This window comes from Lonchura striata, unplaced genomic scaffold, assembly GCF_046129695.1.
Source record: "Lonchura striata isolate bLonStr1 unplaced genomic scaffold, bLonStr1.mat Scaffold_82, whole genome shotgun sequence".
NCBI lineage: Eukaryota > Metazoa > Chordata > Aves > Passeriformes > Estrildidae > Lonchura > Lonchura striata.
Window position 1 is genome coordinate 4,801,748 of NW_027461187.1, and position 14,328 is coordinate 4,816,075.

The window sequence follows — 14,328 nt, forward strand, 5'->3', positions numbered from 1 at the left end:
GAAGGGCCTCATATGATAGCACCTTTGAGAGAGGCCATGGGTCCTCAAGGGGGAAGGGTTCTCATAAAGGTTCCTTTCTCCCTGAGTGATTTGGTAATTTGGAAACAATCAGCTGGCAGTTATCGGGAGGACCCCGAAAGGGTAGCACGAGTAGTGAAAATGGTGATTAAAACTCAGAATACTGATTGGAATGATTTACAGGTGTTATTGGACACCATAATGGATTCTGCAGAAAATGAAATGGTATTACGGGCAACCAAGGAAAGGGCCAGGGAAGAAATAAGGTTGGAGAGGACTAGAGGAACTGTGGATGAGCTGGTTCCTAGCGATGATCCAGGATGGAACCCGAATAGCGCGGAGGGCTATAGAGCTATACGAAAGTATCAAGACTTATTAATAGAGGGGATTCGGACAGGGATGCCTAAAACATTGAACTGGTCTAAGTTATATTCGATAAGGCAAGAAAAGAATGAATCACCCTCAGCCTTTTTAGAGAGACTGAGGGAAACTGTTCGGCGGTATACTAACTTAAAAATTGATGAGGAACCAGGTCAACTACAATTAGCCCTATTATTCTTAGGACAATCGCAGGATGGTATTAGGAAGAAGCTACAAAAGTTGGAAGGGGATGGACACCCGAAGGCTTGATAAAATGCTGGAGGTGGCATGGAAAGTGTATAATAATAGAGAAAAGGAAACAGCTAAGCGGCAGCAGGCAGGGATATTGGCAATAATTCAACAAACTGCATGACGGGGAGGAGGACAACGAGGCAGGAGTCGCGGAAGGAGTCGCGGTAGAGGATTTGGGGTAGGAAGGGGGGGCTTCCAAGACTCAGGGTTACTAGGAAGAAATAATGGAAGACGGAATGGGTTAGGGCCTAACCAATGTGCTTTTTGCCGCCAATTGGGACATTGGAAAAATGAGTGTCCAGTGTGGAATGGGATAGGGAATAATGCTGGATTAATGGGAAGATTCCCAGTGATGCCAGTAGATGGTGCCCAAGCACAGGCTCAGGCGATGATGCTTGGAAATTTTCAGAATCAGAGCTGACTAGACCGGGATTTAAGGGTAAGAATAGAGGTAGCTGGAAGGGAACAGGAGTTCATGGTTGACACGGGAGCCACACATTCAGTTTTAAATAAGCGATTAGGACCCCTTAGTGACACCACGGTACAGGTAATAGGGGCTATGGGTCAATTAGAGGAAAGACCCTTTTTGCAACCCTTAAGTTTAAAGTTTGGAGGAAAGGAATTAGACCACCAATTTTTACATATGCCAAATTGCCCCCCAACCTTTATTCGGGTGGGACCTACTATCTTTGTTGAATGCCAAAATATTATTTGAAGGAGGCCGTGTTAAATTGGAGATCCCACATGAGGAGATTGGGAAAATTTTTGTAATACAAGAAGTGGATCCGGATCCAATCCCTGATGAAATCAGTAATGCCGTGGTGCCTTGGGTATGGGAAACAGGAACCCCCGGGAAATCCAAGGCAGCACACCCAGTTGTAATAGAGCTGAAAGAAGGAGCAAAACCGGTGAGAATCAAACAGTACCCCATTAAATTAGAGGCCCGAAGGGGGGTGGCCCCAATGATCACTCAATTTGTAACCCAAGGACTATTAAGGGAATGTAAATCGGAATATAATACCCCAATATTTCCGGTGAGGAAACCAAATGGTAAGTATAGGTTAGTGCAGGATTTAAGGGCCATCAATGAAATAGTTAAGGACATTCACCCGGTTGTTGCCAATCCGTATACCTTGCTAACATCTGTGTCGGAGCGATTTGAGTGGTTCACTGTAATTGATTTAAAAGATGCCTTCTTCTGCATCCCACTGGCAATAGAGAGCATAAAGTATTTCGCTTTTGAATGGGAGGACCCAACAACAGGAAGGAAGAAGCAACTCACCTGGACCCGTTTACCACAAGGTTTCAAAAACAGTCCTACTATTTTTGGTAATCAGCTGGCAAAAGAGCTGGAGGAATGAAAGACAACCCAGGTAAAGGGATCTCCTACTTCTTACATAATACTGCAATATGTTGATGACATCCTTTTAGCCACACAGGACAAAGGAACTTGCATTGGTTGACCTTACCATCGCTCTGCTGAATATGTTGGCACAGGCGGGATACCGGGTCTCCAAATAAAAAGCTCAATTGGTAAGGAAAAATGTCTTGTACCTAGGTTGTGAATTGGCTCAGGGTCAGAGACGCCTGGAAACTAATCGAGTGGAAGCTATCTGCTCGATTCCCCTCCCTAGGTTTCATCAAGAATTGAGATCCTTCCTAGGTATGGTGGGGTGGTGCAGACTGTGGATTCTAAATTTTGGACTCATTTCCAAACCTCTGTATGAGGCTCTGAAGGAACCCCAGTTGGATTGGACTCCCATCAGGAAAAAGGCTTTTCTGGACTTGAAACAAGCACTAAAAGAGGCCCCAGCCCTGGGGCTGCCAGATTTAAATAAAGACTTTCAATTGTATGTGTACGAAAGGCAGAAATTGGCTTTAGGAGTCCTAACACAGAAACTGGGATCCTGGAAGAGACCTGTGGGGTATTTTCCCAAACAACTAGATGCAGTAAGTACCGGCTGGCTGCCTTGCTTGCGGGCTGTTGCGGCTACGGTGCTCTTAATACAAGAAGCCCGGAAATTAACTTTGGGAAGAAAGATAGATGTTTATGTTCCCCACATGGTAATGGCTGTTTTGGAACAGAAGGGGGGTCATTGGTTGTCATCTAGCCGAATGCTGCAATATCAAGCTATTCTAAGGGAGCAAGATGATGTGCAACTTCAAACAACTAGCCATCTTAATCCAGCTGAGTTTCTTCGCAGTCAGGTGAACGAGGATGAGCTTGTGCATGATTGTGTAGAAGTGATTGAACAGGTATATTCCAGTCTACAAGATCTTAAGGATGAGCCTCTGGATGCCACAGATTGGGAGCTGTTTACGGATGGATCCAGCTATGTGGAAAACGGAATCAGGTACGCAGGATACTTCGTTGTCACAGAATTACAGGTCATAGAAGTGCGTGCATTGACACCCGGTACGTTGGCTCAGAAAGCTGAAATTATTTGGCTCACCAGAGCACTAATATTGAGCTCCGGACAAAAGGTGAACATATGGACTGACTCCAAGTATGCTTTTGGGGTGCTGCACATTCATGGTGCACTATGGAAGGAGAGGGGGTTGTTGAGCTCCCAAGGGACTGCTATAAAGCATCGGGAAGAAGTTTTGGCTCTATTAGATGCGATACATAAACCAGAGCAGGTGGCAGTGATGCATGTCCGTGGACATCAAAAGGAAGATGGGAAAGTCTTCCAAGGCAATCGGTTGGCAGATGCGGCAGTGCGGGAGGCGGCACGGCAGGTATGGACTCAGATGGCTTTAGTACCTACTAGGACAAATCCAGCTACCCCTTACTTGTACCAGCCTCCGAGATACTCCAGCGAGGATGAGAAGCTGGCAGCACTACTGAAGGCCAAGAAAGGTGCTACTGGCTGGTATGTTGCTGACACTGGACAAGTGGTCGTTCCCTCGGGGGTAATGAAGGCTATCCTAGTAGCGGAACATAATAAGAGTCATTGGGGTGCAGAAGCATTGGTGAAGTTTTTAAAAGGTGAAATAGTCTCCAACCAGATGTTAAGTCTGGCAAAACGGGTGAATGCAATGTGCCCAGTATGTTTGAAGAATAATCCAGTTGTTAGGAGGCAGATACAAATGGGAAGGTTACAAATAGGACCAGAACCGGGAGATTACTGGCAGGTAGATTTTTCTGAGTTACCAAGAGCGCAGGGATACAAGTATCTCTTAGTGTACGTTTGTACATTTTCTGGTTGGCCTGAGGCTTTCCCATGCAGAGCAAATCAGGCTAAGGAAGTAGTTAAGACTTTGTTAAAGGAAATAATACCCAGATTTGGGGTACCTTTAGGATTGTCATCAGATAGGGGTCCTCATTTTATTGCTCACATAGTTCAGGAGGTTGCCCGAATGTTAGATATAACTTGGAATTTGCATACCCCGTGGAGGCCCCAATCCAGTGGGCAGGTAGAGAGGATGAATCAGACTTTAAAAGGGCAAGTTAAGAAAATCTGCCAGGAAGCTAAAATACAATGGCCACAGGCCTTACCCCTAGCTCTTCTCTGAATTAGAATAAAACCTAGGGAAAGAATAGGAGTAAGCCCTTATGAGATTTTGTATGGGAAACCTTACCATGCAACCATCATGAAAGGAGACCCACATGTAACAGGGGACCAGACGGTATATAATTATGTTGTTTCACTACACAGAATTCTCAGTGCTCTACGAGGAGCCTTGTGGTGGAACAGGCCTCTTTCCCTGGAAAACCCGGTCCATGATGTACAGCCTGGGGAGCACGTATATATAAAGAACTGGTCTACTGATCCTCTCCGAGAAACATGGGATGGCCCCCATCAGGTGATCCTGACTACATTCACCGCAATCAAAGTGCCGGAATCGATTCTTGGATACACTACACCCGCATCAAGAAGGCACCGACTCAATGGGTGTCTCAAGCAGTAACTCCCACGCGGCTAATTCTTCGGGCAAAGTACTCTTAATAATTGTTTCAATCACCATTTCCAGATTTGTGTTTACTGATGGGCATGTCATTGTCACTGTTTCAGAATCTGTGATCGGAGCTATGGAAGGGAAATCTGTAAGGATGGTCTGTGAATTTTCTGACAACCAGAGAGCTGGAGCCAACGAAATAGTTGTGTTTTGGAAAAAAGGGCAGGTATTTAAAAACCTCACTTCTGTTACAGTGTGGAATATGGAAACCCAGAGAGGTAACACTACTTTAGAATTGACTCGAGTAACCCACGCAGATACTGCCATCTATGTTTGTCTAATTCGAATACGGAGGAGCTATAGTTTTCAACATATTAGGTTGAGAGTTCAATCATGGGAACAGGAGAATCCAAAAGTGTCCATGATACCCTATTGGGCAAAAATAGACATGTGGGATGGATCCCCTCTTAGAATAAATTGTTTGTTTACCATACGGCAAGAGTGCGGATCTAGGTTCACGGTCACCTGGTGGAAATTCAATAAACAAGGAAATTGGGAAAAACCGGATGGAAGAAGCAATTTTTAGGAAGAAGATGGAAAAGGTGTAGGGTGGCTGAATTATACTCAGCCAAGGCTAGGAAGAGATGAGGGTTTGTACCTTTGTGTGGTTGTATGTGGAACAGATGGTACATACGGCAGAAGAGAGGTGCAAGGAAGGAGTCATTTAGGAAAGAAAATATGCCCCGCCCATGGAAGGTACTGGGCTGTGCAGGGGACATCAACAATTCTGACGTGTATAATAGACAATAGTATTTCTTATTCAGAATTCGGATGGTGGCTTCAGTCAGGGAATGTAAATTTAGGAAAGAAATATCAAATAAGGAATCGGTTGGGAGGAGTGTTGATCTTGGTGATAAAGGATACCCAGGTGTCGGATGAAGGGAATTATTGGTGTTGGGTAGCTCAGGATGCATAGTGGGGACATGCTAGAACAGCTGTATCTTTTTCCCGAGGGGCAGCAAAATTCAGAAGGATCAGAGAGGCAGAGAACAGGACTATGACATTTTACCCTAGACCAAAGCAAGAAAATTTGATAGTAGGATTAATAAGAGATTTTGGAGTAATTCAGAACGTGACAAAGATTACAGCCTGTCTACCACTAACTCAATCAGCAGGAGAGCCAATCCCCTGGGGAATTATACCGGTTGGGGATGTGCCTGAGGCCTACATAAATGTGACACAGAGTTGCAAACTTGTTCCTCAAAATATCATGAGTGGCAGCACGGATGCTTAATACTTGAACAAGTCACTAGGGAATATTGTCAAAGGATGTCAGGATATTTCACATGGTTAGAGACTCCGATCCAACAATATCAATGTGTCATTTCAGGATCTGCTCCAGTATTAAACCATCACTCTAGCAGAATAACATTAAGAACTGAAAGGGAAAAAGAAGAAGAAGTTTGCCAAAATATTACTCAAACGCAGTCCTTAGAAGATGAATGGGGAGCGATTTGGGGACCTAGCCTTTTAGAAACCTACAGTTATTTGGGAGAAGTTCATTGGTGCGTCCAATGGAGCGGGACTAAGAATCAGACTCACTTAAGCGTAATGAATCTACATACTACAAAAAGACAGGTTAGGGAACAGAAGGAAATATGGAACTGTACTCGAGTAATAACTTGCGATACCCCCGAGACCCAGATTGGGTTAGTACCAGTGAGAGTTTTGTTAAAATGGGGATGCGAGTGTAGGGGATATAATCATACCATAAGAGGAGAGACTAAGGGAGATAAAGATGGTAAAAGAATCATCATCTGTAAGTCTAAAACCATTAGGAGTCCAGGGAATTTGGTATGGGTAATGGGACATGGAGAATGGACCACACATATGCCCATTGACGGACCAGTCACTCAGGTAACTTTAGGAATTCGCACCTTGTGCCCGTTGAGGAAACAATCAAAGTTAAAATCAAAAATTAAAAGAGGTATAAATGATGAAGACCAGTGGCATGAACCTGATGGAGGTGTAAAATTTGGATTGGCACTAAAATCACTCTTCTCACCAATAGCAGCTTATCGGAATAGGGATATGCTATATAAACTGATAGGGCAGACCGAAAGATTAACTGCCATCACCAAAAAGGGGTTTAAAGATTTAAATTTACAATTGCAAGCCACTAGCAGGATGACTTTACAAAACTGAATGGCACTGGACTTATTGCTATTAAAGGAGCATGGGGTATGTGGATATTTGAATCAGAAAAGTGATCACTGTTGTATCCATATTCCAAATGTAACAGTCAAGGTCGAACAAGACATATCTCAATTAGAAGTAGAAGATAAGACCCAGAGATTAGAACAACAGGCAGAACACAATTGGGTAGGGGAAGTATTTAGTTCTATGGGGCTCCAGGTCTCTGGTTGGATTTCGTCAATAATTCAATATGTGATAATGCTGCTAATCTTGACTTTTGTTGTGCTCAGAGCTTACAAGTGTATGGCAGGGATCGTCAGCAAAGAACGACTTCATACCCGGAGATTGATCAACGCAATGACAAGGAGTACAACGCCTCCTCCATCTCCTTCAGTGAATCGAGAAGACGGACTGAAGACGACTGATTGAGCATCCTTGCAACTGGAAGATTGAAGGATGCTCAAAAGGGGGGACTTGTTGCATTTCAGACTAATAAGAGTTTAGTAGAAGTAGTTCTGCTAAGGTTTAGAATTTCTTAGTGGGCCATAGGCTGTGTGTTGTTAGAAACAGTTGTTAGGCAAGGGCAGTGCGGAATGCTGAGGAAGCAGGAACTTATCTCAAAATACATTCCAAGAATGGGCAGTAGTAGACAAGATGGATAGGTAGATCTTGGGGGATACATTATTTTTCTCTAACAGAGTGAGAAGAATTTATGATCATAAAGAATGGTCAATTTAAACAAGAATTAATTTGATTGTTGGAGTGTAACGTAGACAAATATGTGCTGAATTGAGCAACCGTTGATATAGACCCTATATAAACGCAATGATTTTGTTAGCTCCGGGGGCTCTGACTTTGGACATTAGTCCTCAGGCTCCCAGGGCCCTCAATAAAGCACCGCAAAAAACTACTTCAGTTGTTTTGTGTTTTCTCTATGGGCAACAGTTTTCTGACAAATGTCCTGGGCCCCCTCCCTGCTCTGTCCATGCCCCCAAGGGCACAGAGCAGCCTCCTCTCTCAGCCACTTGCCTGTTTTCAATCCCTCACATAGGCAAAAAGACACTCCCTGGATGCCTGGATTATGGACAAATTCAATTGGGGAGGCCAATTATAGATAAATCAATAAAAAAATTTATTAAGCAAGCAGTATTAAGCAAAAAAGGCAGCTCTGGGTGGCCAGGGAGTCTCCTCTCCACCATGGCATGCACCCTCCCCCTTTGACCTTTTTGTTTTTATAGTCCTTTTTTTCTTTTTATCTTTTTTTTTCTGGTAGACATATTTTTTTTCTCAATGCACTCTGTGCCGGTGCAATTGGTTGCTAGGAGGTCTTTTTTTTTCTGCCCTTGGTGGTCATAGGAATGAAGGCTCCTCATCTGTGGGAACTCAAAATGTCTCTCAGACATTTTTAGAGGTTCCAGGCCTTGGTCAGAGGCATTCGAGACCCCAGCAGGCAGCTGGAAACAGCTGTGATTTTGAGTTTGAACCATGGAATGAATTACCAACTTTGAAGGTGGAACAAGCAGTCACAAAGGGTTAGATAGTATAGTAAAAGTAGTTACTAAGTAGAGAGGAAATTTTTTTAGTATTGTATAGGGGGGTTTTAGCACATGTACAGGGGGGTTTTTACTTTGTACATGGGGGTCAGAAGTTCTAAGATGGAGCAAAGTGGGCTGATCCTGTTCTTCCTCCTTCTTCTTCCTTACATCCATGTTCTTGGTGATGCTGGCATTCACAGATTGGTTTAGAGTAAAAAAGCACTTGGGAATATAGGTAGTTGGTATTGGGGAATAATTGTAAACATGTTAACATATATCTTATAAAAGATAGCAGCAGCCCTGGGTGGGGAGGGAGAAGAAGAAGACACTGGACAGTCAGGGTGTCAGGAGTGTGTGCGTCTCTGCCTGGGCCGCTGATCAAACAGCCGCAGCCTGAGAACATAATCTGTTAGATAACTAGCAATAAATTGTCTTGAGACCAAACAACAAGAGACTGCGGAGTTTTTCTTTGGAAGCACGGGTTGGAAGAGAGACTTTACCACCACATGAGACCCCAAACCAAACTCGGGTTCTCACATCGGGCCTCCCTGTGTGGGCATCAGCAAGAAGAATGAAAAGAAACATCAAATAACCTCCAACCTTCATCAGCAGAGAAGAAAAAAAAAAAAAGAAGAGCAGATCACACACACTCGCAGCAAATTCCAAGAAGAGAGGGAGCAGACAGCTCGAGATAAGAACCTGACCTTCACTGAAACAACTCGTCTCGGGGACTTTCCAGGGAGGAGATGACACAGAAGCGTGCCTGGGATCTCTCACCTGTGACCTGCTGGACGGTGATCAGTGCCATCTCCGGACTGACCTTGGGCCGACTCAGCTTTTGGTGAGAAATGTCAAAATTAAGAACATTGGGGGAGAATTCTCCCAAGAAGAAAAAGAAATTGTATCTGCCTTCCAGGGCATCATTTCTGCCTATCCGGTGGAGATCGCTCTAAAGGAGCTGAAAGATTTATTATTGTGGGTGAGGTGTAACTTCCCACACTCAGATCCAGATTTGTTGTTTGAGCCAAATTTTTGGCAGGAAATTAATAAGCAATTATATTATCAGGCTATAAGAAATCATAAGGTTGCCACAAAACTTTTACCTTCAGCAAGAACAGTTTTAGAGTCACTCTCACAACGCGGCAGCCCAAGCCAGGCATCTAAGGCTCCTGGTGAAAAACAGGGTGGGGGACAGTCCAGCCAGCAGCTGGGACAGCCCCTCTCAACACAGGCATAGCAGAGGCAGTGGAAAATCAGGGAGATGATACCCAATAGCGTCCTGTGTCCCCGGGTTCTCACTGTTCCTCAGTTTCCCAAGAGTCCCTAAGCTCCTCCGACGCAGAAATTCCCCAGATGGAGGCAAGCGAGCCCGGCATAGCCGCGACCCTCAGTGGGAGGAAGGCATTGCCCAAGTCCAAACCCACGGTGAGGGGGGCATTGGCGGCGGCAGCTCCGGTGGGGGAAGGTGCGAACGTGAGTGCAGAGCAGGGGGAGGAGGGAGAGGAAAGTGCTTTTGCATCTGCACAGGCTGGGAGTTCAAAACAGCCCGCACAGAAGGCGAAGCCGGGGAGAGCAGATGGGGCGGGACGGATCGGGGCGAAAGCGGGGAGTGCGAGTGCGACGGTGGTACGCTCGGAGCGCCCGGTGACGCGTTCAATGTCGAGAATCCGTGAGGCCACAGAAGCGGCTGCCCAAAAGGCGCGGGAAGATAGCTCCCTGACCGCGGCGGCCAGGGCTGCTGAGAAAGCAGCAGAGGGACAGCGGGAGGCGTTCCTCGCTGCAGCTGAGATGGCGGGCACATGCGTGAAGGTCGGGCAGAACCCGACAGCCATGGGTGGAGGGGATTTCTCACATTTCGAACGCGTGGGATGAGCACAGATGGGGCGCAGCCAGCGCGCGCAGGCTATGGGTGTTGCCACAGAGCCAGGAGACGGGCAAAGTGAGACAGAAACATCAGGGCTGGAATGGGAACAGAAGAGTGGTTATATCAGTCTCGGGGGAGACGACAGTGGCTCTGAATCAGAGGCGGTGCGGGGCAGAGTGAGGCCGAAGCATAGCCGGGGTTGGAGCAGAAGCATTCACTCCCCCGTGATGATGCAGGCACGGACGGGGCATGGCCAGGATGTAAAAATTCCTCAGGGCACGGTTCCGTCATCGTTCCCATGGCAACAGACAGCCCAAGCCCATGGCCAATCCCTGTCAGCTTCAGACATGGCCAAATTAGAACAATTATTGCAACAAGAGTCAGTTTCTCCGACTGCAGGGATCGCAAACGTGAATCAGTTATTAGGAGAAATGCTCAAAGGTTTATCAGGAATATTGCGGGATTTGCAAATGTAAATCAATTGTCAGAAGAAATGCTCAAATGTTTATCGGAAGTGCAGATTGAAGAGCAGAGTGCGGTTCCCACCTCAGTTGGTCAGGCGGCAGCGACATCTAGCGGCGGAACCACAACATTGCAACAGGCGGCACAGAACTTGTCCGGTCAAGGCACTGCGCCACCCAGTGGTGGGACCGTGACATTGCAGGACTTTTTTCCAGTTTCTTACAAGAAAAACTCCAGGGTGAAAAAGGTCACATCTGCACGGCAGCAGGAACCTCCACTGACACCAGAACAGTGCGGGACTCAGGACACTTCTGCTGAGGCGCAGCAACGGGATGAAACGATACGCATCACCGCTTCGCAGGGTGTCCCAGCTTGGACAATTCCAAAATCAAGGTCTGACAAAATTTTGGGGCCGGGAGAGTCAATTTTAATATCAAAGGGGGTTGTTGAATTTCTTTTACAATATTAAAGCACAGCCTTGGAGTCACAGCCAGAACTGTTGGTTCATCTTCCAAAAATTTTCCAAATAATGCAAGGCAGTCGTGTGTTCTCCTCCACAGCAGATGCTTCACTTTTCTCCAGAGACTTCCAGCCTTCATCTTCGCAGATGCTGCAGACGCCGTTGGTATTGGTGAGTGCTGCTGCACCAGAGCTGCAGCCACAGCAGATGACTCCACTCTACCGGCAAGTACCCACTGAATTTACAGCTTTGCAGAGTGCAAAAGTGGACTGGCAGGACATTCGATCAGAGTTGGAGAAGGAGAAAGGTTTATTACAGGGCTCGGGAAAAATAATGATGCCAGTGAACTATGACGCTCTGGGCCAAAACCCGAGATGGGAACACCTGGATTGTGGAGCAATCAAAGATTTAGCTAAGGCCATTTGGGACAATGGGTTGTCATCACCATATTTCAAGCAGATGTTAAAAAGTATTTTTGGCATGTATGACTTAACACCATATGATCTTAAATATCTTGCAACATCAGTTCTTACAGACACCCAATCTCTCATGTGGCAGAAGGCGTGGAGGAGATCCCTAGAGGAGCTGAGAGCCAGATACCAGGGTGGGCCAAATGCAAACCTCACCATGGTGCAGCTTGCTGGTGATCCTCCTGAGGACGGTCTAACTCAACAGGCGGTGAGGCTCCCGCGTCACGTGCTCAGCGACATCAAAGAGGCAGCACGGAGGGCAATTCTTCAGATTGCTCCAGCGGGGGTCCAGGACAACATCTACACTGAGATCAAACAGGGTCCTTCAGAGCTGTTTTCTTTATTCGTGGATCGTCTTTCTCAGGTGGTGGAGCGGCAGGTGAGCAAGGAGGGAGCGAAACCACACCTGGTCAAAAGCCTTGCGTTCTCCAATGCCAATCTGGAGTGCAGACGGATCATCAGCATGATGCCGCACCAGGCCACCTTGGCAGACATGATCGGGGCGTGCAGCAAGGTGGGGACACCACAACATGTTGCTTCCATCATGGAGGAACACTTGGAGGATCAAATTGAAAAACGTGTTAGGGAAGTTCTTGCAAATTATGCAAAGGGCAACTCCAGTGCAGAGAGACAGTGCTTTGGGTGTGGGACACAAGGACATATTAAAAGGAACTGCCCACAACTTGCAAAGCCCAGAAAGCCACCAGACCTTTGCCCTCGATGCAGGAGAGGGAAACATCTTGCGAGTGAGTGTCACTCACAAATCGATGTGGATGGGAAACTTCTTCCAATTCCGGGAAACGGGAAAAAGAGCGCGAATCAACACCAGCACACTCAGGCACAAATCCTGGAAGTGACACAGAACCAACAGGAACAATCCTCAGGGAGCAACAAACAGAACCCCTCGGCAGAGCAATCTCCAAAATCCCCAGCGACCCAGACTTGGTACCACCCGGATTCCAATGCATCTTGGCAACCTCCAAATTGACGTGTCTTTTGGACAATAGCCATGCAGTGATACCTACAGGTGTCACAGGGACTTCTTGGAAAAGGCAGGACTTTTTAATAATGGCCAGGGACAGAAGAACTATCCTTGGACTTCTTGTTTATCCATCTTTGATTTCAGCAAACCATAATGAGGAGCTGATGGTCACGGCAAAAGCCTTGCAACCACCTCTGACAATTCCACAAAACACACTGATTGCTCGAGCTATGGCTCTGCCATCTCATCCAGAAAGGCAAGCCATGCCGGTGTTCAACAAATGGGACTCTTTTCCTGGTGATCAAGCAGACGTGCATGCATCTTGGGTGAAACATTTGAGCCGGGATCGACCCATCGTTACTTGTCAGTTGACTTGTAACGAAAAGACAATTGCTATTACAGGGATGGTCGACACAGGAGCAGATTTTACAGTTATTTCATACATTTTTTGGCCTTGGGAATGGGATTTGGTTGCACCTTTGGGTTCTCTCACAGGCATAGTGGGGAGTTCCCTATGCATGCAGAGTGAGAATGCAATTGTTGTCACAGGCCCGGGAAAAAAGACAGCAGTTATCCGTCCTTTCATCATGCAAAAGCCCATCACAGTGTGGGGAAGGGACCTTTTGGCAAAATAGGGACTGAAATTAGAGTTGGATTTTTAACAGGGGTCACTGTGGCACTCGCCACTCTGAAATTTACCTGGAAAACAAATGATCCTCTTTGGGTGGATCAGTGGCCCCTGGAGTGGAAAAAATTGACTGCGTTGAAAAAGTTGGTCCAGGAACAGCTGCAGAAGGGACACATCAAACCAACAGACAGCCCATGGAACTCCCCAGTGTTTGTCATTCGCAAGAAAACTTCAGGGTCTTGGAGACTGCTTCATGATCTCAGGAAAATCAACGAGGTCATCAGGACATGGGGCCACTGCAGCTTGGGCTTCCATCTCTCTCGATGATCCCGAGGGACTGGTCGCTTGTGATCATTGATCTCAAGGACTGTTTTTTCAGCATTCCACTTCATCCAGATGATGCTCCATGCTTTGCATTTTCTGTCTCAAGCATCAACAGAGAAGAACCTCTGCAAAGACACCACTGGACGGTTCTTCCTCAGGGGCTCAAAAATTCTCCAAGTATTTGCCAATGGTATGTGGCCCAAGCTTTGCATCCAGCATGAGAGAAACATCCAAAAAAATATTATCCATTATATGGATGATTTGCTCTTTGCGGCACCAACAAAAGAGGAGGTGCAAGAGGTTCGTGACTGTGTGATTGCACAGGTGCAAAAAGCAGGACTGGAAACTAGTACACCAAAAATACAGGAAATTGCACCTTGGAAATACCTGGGGTGGAAGATCACGAAACAAACGATAAGGCCACAGAAACTGGAAATCAACACAAAGGTCACCAATCTCCAGGACTTGCAACAGCTTTTGGGAGAGATCAACTGGATGAGACCGATCCTGGGAATCACCAATGATGACATCTCGTCATTGCTCGATCTTTTGAGAGGGGACAACAACATCAAATCTCCCAGAACTCTGACGCCTGAAGCAAAAAGAGACCTTGAAAAGATCACAGACATGATTCAGCAGAGACAAGCACATCACTTTGTAGAATCATTGCCTTTTCATTTAGCAGTGTTGGGGGAAACAGCACAGTTATATGGGTTGATTTTTCAGTGGGATTTGTCTCAAGTGGACCCTCTTTTGTTAATAGAGTGGGTCTTTTTAGCTTACAGGCCCTCAAAAAAAATTCTCACAGATCTAGAAATGGTAGCACAGATTATTGTCAAGGCAAGAACCAGGTTGCTGACAATGTCAGGCAGAGATT

General features: G+C 46.2%; 1 pseudogene; it reads left to right on the forward strand.

The window, feature by feature from the left end:
• The first annotated feature begins 328 nt into the window (after window positions 1–328).
• On the forward strand, window positions 329–7,151 carry LOC144248741 (uncharacterized; annotated as a pseudogene).
• Window positions 7,152–14,328: the final 7,177 nt, after the last annotated feature.